The sequence below is a fragment of the Mobula birostris genome, chromosome 11, assembly GCF_030028105.1.
Source record: "Mobula birostris isolate sMobBir1 chromosome 11, sMobBir1.hap1, whole genome shotgun sequence".
Taxonomy (NCBI): Eukaryota; Metazoa; Chordata; class Chondrichthyes; order Myliobatiformes; family Myliobatidae; genus Mobula; species Mobula birostris.
This window is the reverse complement of record NC_092380.1, coordinates 27,949,989-27,955,988: the sequence shown is the minus strand read 5'-3', so window position 1 is coordinate 27,955,988 and position 6,000 is coordinate 27,949,989. Positions and strand designations below refer to the sequence as shown.

The 6,000-nt window shown below is 48.8% G+C and overlaps 1 pseudogene; it reads right to left on the bottom strand.

The window, feature by feature from the left end:
- Positions 1 to 1,609: 1,609 nt before the first annotated feature.
- The window catches only part of LOC140204648 (integrin alpha-M-like), a 37,950-nt pseudogene continuing 33,559 nt past the window's right edge, over positions 1,610 to 6,000 (bottom strand).

The following is a 6,000-nucleotide window of genomic DNA, read 5'->3' as shown; positions in this document are numbered from 1 at the left end:
GGTTATTGGGCTGAATAATGGAAAGCGGAAATTCATTTAGATGCACGCGAGGTATTGCATTCCGGGGTGACAAACCAGGGGAGGGCTTTCACAGAGAACGATAGGACCCTGGGGAATGTTACAGAACAGAGGGACCCAGGGGGTACAGATACATGGTTACCTGAAACTGGCATCTTTCGGTAAACCACATACAGAGCATTAACAGGGCGGTGAAGAAGACATTTGGCACATTGACCTTCGCCAGACAAGGGCACTGATTACAAGAATTGGAATGCTACTCTGGATCGCACTTGGCGCATTGTGTGCAGTTATGATCGCCCTGCTCTTGGAAAGATGCCGTTAAACTGGAAAGAGTGCAAAGAATATTTACCAGAATGTTGCCGAGACTTGAAGGACTGGGTTATAAAGAAAGGTTGGACATTGTTGGGACTTTTGTCTCTGCAGTGAATGTGCACCGTCTTTTCCCCCAGGGCCGAGGTATTATGAACCAAAGGGGCACAGGTTTAAAGTGAAAAGAGAGAGACTTAATAGGGGCCTGAGAGGCAAAACTTTCACCCAGCTGGAGGTCCATTTGGAACGAGCTGCTAGAGGAAGTAGATAAGGTATGTACAGTGGCATGCAAAAGTATGGGCACCCCGGTCAAAATTTCTGTTACTGTGAATAGCTAAGCGAGGTAAAGATGAACTGATTTCCAAGAGGCATAAAGTTAAAGATAACAAATCTCTTCCATATTTTCAGCAAGAAAACTTTTTATTACCATCTTTTACAGTTTCAAAATAACAAAAAAATGAAAAGGGCCCGAAGCAGAAGTTTGGGAACCCTACATGGCAGTAATTAGTAACACCCACTTCGGAAAATATCACAGCTTGTAAACGCTTTTTGTAGCCAGCTAAAAGTCTTTCAATTCTTGTTTAGGGGAGTTTCGCCCATTCTTCCTTGCAAAAGGCTTCTAGTTCTGTGAGATTCTTGGGCCATCTTGAATGCACTGCTCTTTTGAGGTCTATCCACAGATTCTCGATGTTGTTTAGATCAGGGGACTGTGAGGGCCATGGCAAAACCTTCAGCTTGCACCTCTTGAGGTAGTCCATTGTGGATTTTGAGATGTGTTTAGGTACATTATCCTGTTATAGAGGCTATCCTCTTTTCATCTTCGGCCTTTTTACAGACGATGTGATGTTTGCTTCCAGAATTTGCTGGTATTTAATTGAGTTCATTCTTCCCCCTACCAGTAAATGCTCCCCGTGCCATTGGTTGCAACACAAGCCCAAAGTATGATCAATCCACCCCCGTGCTCAACAGTTGGAGAGGAGGTTCTTTTCATGAAATTCTGCACCTTTTTTTCTCCAAACGTACCTTTGCTCATTGCGGCCAAATAGTTCTATTTTAACTTCTTCAGTCCACAGGACTTGTTTCCAAAATGCATTAGGTTTGTTCAGATGTTCCTTTGAACCTTTGGAACAGAACATAAAAGAGACGAAATCACAACACAGTATAGGCCATTCGGTCAATAATGTGTGTCTATCTAAGAGTTTCTTAACTGTCTCTGAAGTATGTGTCCAGTACCATCCCCGACAACGAGCTTAACGCACCCGCCACTCTGTGTAATGACTTACACCTGATACTCCTTCAGCATTTCGTCTTCCTCAATCAACTCATGTATAAACATCACGTAGTGTACAACTCCCAGAGCAGATCCCTGTGGAACAGCACTGGTCACCGACTTCCAGGCAGAATTCGCTCCAACTACGACCAGCTCTGCCTTCAAAGGGCAAGGAATTTCTGAATCCACGCACCCAGCTGTCTTTCCCCGGATTGCATATCTCATCGCTTTGTGAATGAGCCCAGCATGGGGAATCTTACCAAACGCCGTACTGAAATACATATATACCACAACTACAGCACTACCCTCATAGAGTCATAGAGACAGTACAGAAAAAAATGTTTCTCGGCCCATCTAGTCCGTCCCAAGCTATTTAAGCTGCCTACTCCCATTAACCTGCACCTGGATTATGGCCCTCCATAACCCTACCATCCACGTACTATTCAAACTTCTCTTACACGTTTAAACCGAGCTCGCATGCTACACTTGCGCTGGCGTTCGCTACACATTCTCACAACTCTCTGAGTGAAGAGGTATCTCCTCATGTCCCCCTTAAACTTTTCACTTTTCCTGCTTAACTAGTTGCCTCGAGTTGTAGTTCCACCCAGCCCCAGTGGAAAAAGAATCCTACTTGCACTTACCCTATCTATACCCTTCATAATTTTATATACCTCCATCAAATTTCACCTCAGAGCTGGATCTTCTACGTTCCTAGGAATAATGTCCTAACAATCAATCTTTCCAAATAGTTCAGGTCCTCCAGACCAGCAACACACTTGTAAATGTTCTCTGCACACCATCAAACTTGCTTACTTCGTTTCCGTCGGTAGGTGATCAAATTTGCGCGCAACACTCCAGATTAGGCCTCACCAACGTCTTTAACAACTTCAACACAACATCCCAACTCCTGTACCAATACTTCGGTTTATGAAGGCCAATGTGCCAAAAGCTTTCTTTACACCTATCTACCTGTGACGCCACTTTCAGTGAATTATGGTCCTGTATTCTCAGATCCCTTTGTTCTGCCTCACTGACTATCTCAATGATCAGATCTCTCTAAATGCTCGTAAATCCTGTTTCTAAGAATCTGCTCCAATAATTTGCCGCCCACTGTCGCAAGGTTCAGTGAGTCTATAATTCTCAGGGCTATCCCTTCTCCCTTTCTTGAACAATGGAATACAATTTCCCACCCTCTAAGATATTCCTCTACTACTCAAGTATTACTCCTGTGGCCAATGACAGTGTGATTAGTAATGGCCGAATGCGAGCAAATGAGCCGAGCTGGGATACGGGATGTGGGCCAGCAGGTAGGGGTGAGAAGGAAGGACCTGCCTCCGTTATGTCAGACCCCGGGTGTCCTGTTCCCTGGCAGATGGACACTTGATAACGGTATTTTCCACACCTCCCACCCTCCGTCCCATACCATCACCGGCTCAGTGACCTCTGGCGCTCAACAACCAACCCAGTAGCGGGTCAGCCCTGACCATACTTGTTTGCCCTCGGTAACCGAGGAGTTGGTTTCCGACACTTGACCTTTGACCACAGCTGGAGGTGGGCAGTTGACGACATTCGCCAAACGTTCCTGGGGAGGTGAGAGCGGGAGAAAGTTATAACATCTGACCTAGTAGCATGAGTAGTGGGGAGAAGGTGTCATTCGATATCTGACCCAGTACCTCAAGGATGCAGTGGCATCACGATGCTCCCTTCCTACACGGCCCTCTCCCTCCCTTCCTGTGCCCTCTCCCCCCCCCTTGCGCCCTCTCCTCCATTTTTGTGCCCCTTTCTCTTCGCTTCACGCCCCTTTTGTCCCCCTCCTCGCAAAGTCTCTTCTTCTATGGTCCCTTTCCTACCTCGCCACCACTCGCTTCTCCATCTCTCCCTCCGCCTTCCATGCCACTTCCGCACTGACCTCACCTTCTTCTCTTCTCGCCCCTTTCTCTCCCCTCCCAATCCACCCCTCCTCGCCCCACCCTCAAAGAGAGTTTGGGAGGGAGAAAGAGAAGAGGGAGAGACGTGAGAGGTTGAGGGAAGAGGGAGGGAAGAAAGAGGGGAAGGGAGAGAGGGAAGAAAGAAAGAAGAGAGGGAGAAATGAGAGACGGAAGTGGGAGAGAGAAGCGGGTGTGAAGGGGAAGAGAGAGAGAAGAGGAAGAAAGGAAGGGAAGGGAAGAAGGGAAAGTGAAGACGGAGAGATATGTGGAGAGAAAGAGTGGAGGGAGTGGAAGGAGGAGACTGGGGAAGTAGGGGATAGAAAGGGAGGAAGGGAAAGAGAGGCAGAGATGAGCAGTGAGAGGGCAAGAGATGTTACAGAGGGAAGTGGGGAAGGTAGAAAGGCAGAATCAGAAGGAGGCGGGGAAATACATGGAGAGGGTGGAGACGTGGACGTGGCGGGTGGGGAACCGTGGGGGCGTGGGTTACCTGGTATTTGTGAATGAGTTAATACGTAGAGGTCCGTCCCAGAGTGAAGTTGAGATATCTGGGGGAATGCACGCTGGGGGCACAACAGATAGTCAGAGTAACACAACTCCAGTTTGCGGGAAGGCGGCGGGTGAGAGAGGATGATGGGTCACAGAGAAGGTGGGTAGAAAGGAAAGGGGAAGATGTATTCTACTGCAGGTCATGTTGTGCAATGGAGAACGCTGCGGGAGGTGGGGGGAGGAGACGAAGGAGGAGTAAAGTACGGGGGTGGGGGACGACGGAGCATGAGGTGAGGACGGTAGTAGAGTCGGATATTGTGAGGGAGTGGGAAACGGCGGAGAAGTGGCAGAATGTGGGTGACGGTGGTGGTGGCGGGGGGAGATGGGTGATTCTGGATAGGTTCCCAGGACGGTTACCTGCAGACGGCGAGCTTCACTCGGTGATGGACACTAATGTTCAGACTCAGTCTGTTGTCCTCGAGCGTCTCCGGTGCCTCATTGTCACTGCGGTGGGGGAGGGGAGGCATAGAAAGACAGAAAGGTGGTGAGAGAGGGCAGGGAGCGAGAAAACTTGTTTGGAGAAGAAAAGGGCGAGAGAGATGTGCAAGAGAGGGTGGGGGAAAGAGGCGGCAGATGCAGGAGAGGGGGAAGGAAGGGAAAGAGCAGATGAAGCACAGGTGTTGGAGGGAGAGAGCAGAGGAACGAGAGTGGGGAAGAGAAAGAGGAAGGATGGAGAGAGGGGAGACGGAGTGAGGGAGGAGAAAAGGGAGAGAGACAGTGAGAGAGGGACAGGGAGGAGAAGGCGACTGGGGAATGGATGAAGAATAGGAGTGAGTCAAATCTGGGTGGTAGAGGGAGAGAAAGTTTGGGAGGATTAAGAGAGGGCAAACGGGCAAAGCAAGATGGTGAAAGAGTAAGAGGGAATGACGTAGTGGGAAGGGTCTGGAGAGATAGGGAAAGAAGAAAGGGCTAGCAGAGAGATGGTGAAGGAGGGAAGGAGAAAAAGACTCAGAGAGGATAAGGTGATTGCAGAGAGAGGGGAGAGGGTGAAAATAAGGAGAACATAAGAGAGAGAGAGGGAAGCTTTAATGAGTAGGGTGTTACAGAGAGGAGAGGGAGTGGGGGTACTGAGGGGAGGAAGACAGAAGGGGAAAATGGAAATGGGTGGGAAAGCAACGGAGGAGGAGCGGTGAATTCATGTAGGGTGAGATAGACAAGAGCCAAGCAGCATCCTTACCTGGAGAGATTCAAATTCATCAGAAAAGAATCACTCAAATTCCCAGTGTCTGCTACATCAAAAGTCACCAACAGTGAAACCTAGAGAGGAAGAGAGAGTGAGAGTGTATTGTATACTGACCCCTCTCAGCCCCTCTCCTTCAGGGAGATCTGTACACCGACCTGTGTCTCTCAGTCCCTGTCTCTCAGGAGGAGATCTGTACACTGACCGTTGCCTCTCCATCCCTCTCTGTCGATGGTCTGGAATGTTCAGCTCACCTCTATTTTCTCTCTGAGGACAGGCTGACTGATGTTACATCTGGTGTAGACGTTGCCTGCGACATTCCCCCGTCTCTGTAGGTGACTTGAACTTTTCCGTTTAACTGGGGGAAGCAATGAATTTTCGTTAGATATGAGTGAATCAGAGGACGGAGGGACGGCGAGGATGGAGGTTGGCGAAAGGACGGCGAGGAGGGAAGTTGGCAAAGGGACAGCGCAGCGGGATTGATGTGTAGATGTTACCTTTACGACTGTAACTTTGCGGAGCGAAATTCTCGCTGGATATTGGAAATCCAGAACAGAGAGGCGGGCGAGTTCAGCTTTATTCTGCAACTGGATTGTCATCTCGAGCACATATCCCGGTTTTATCAATAAAACGCCCGAACTATAGGAGATAGCGAATTGGTTTGCCAGGTCACAAACAACAGAAAATCTGCAGACGCTGGAAATCAAAGCAATACACACAAAATGCTGGATAGACTCAGAAGCCAG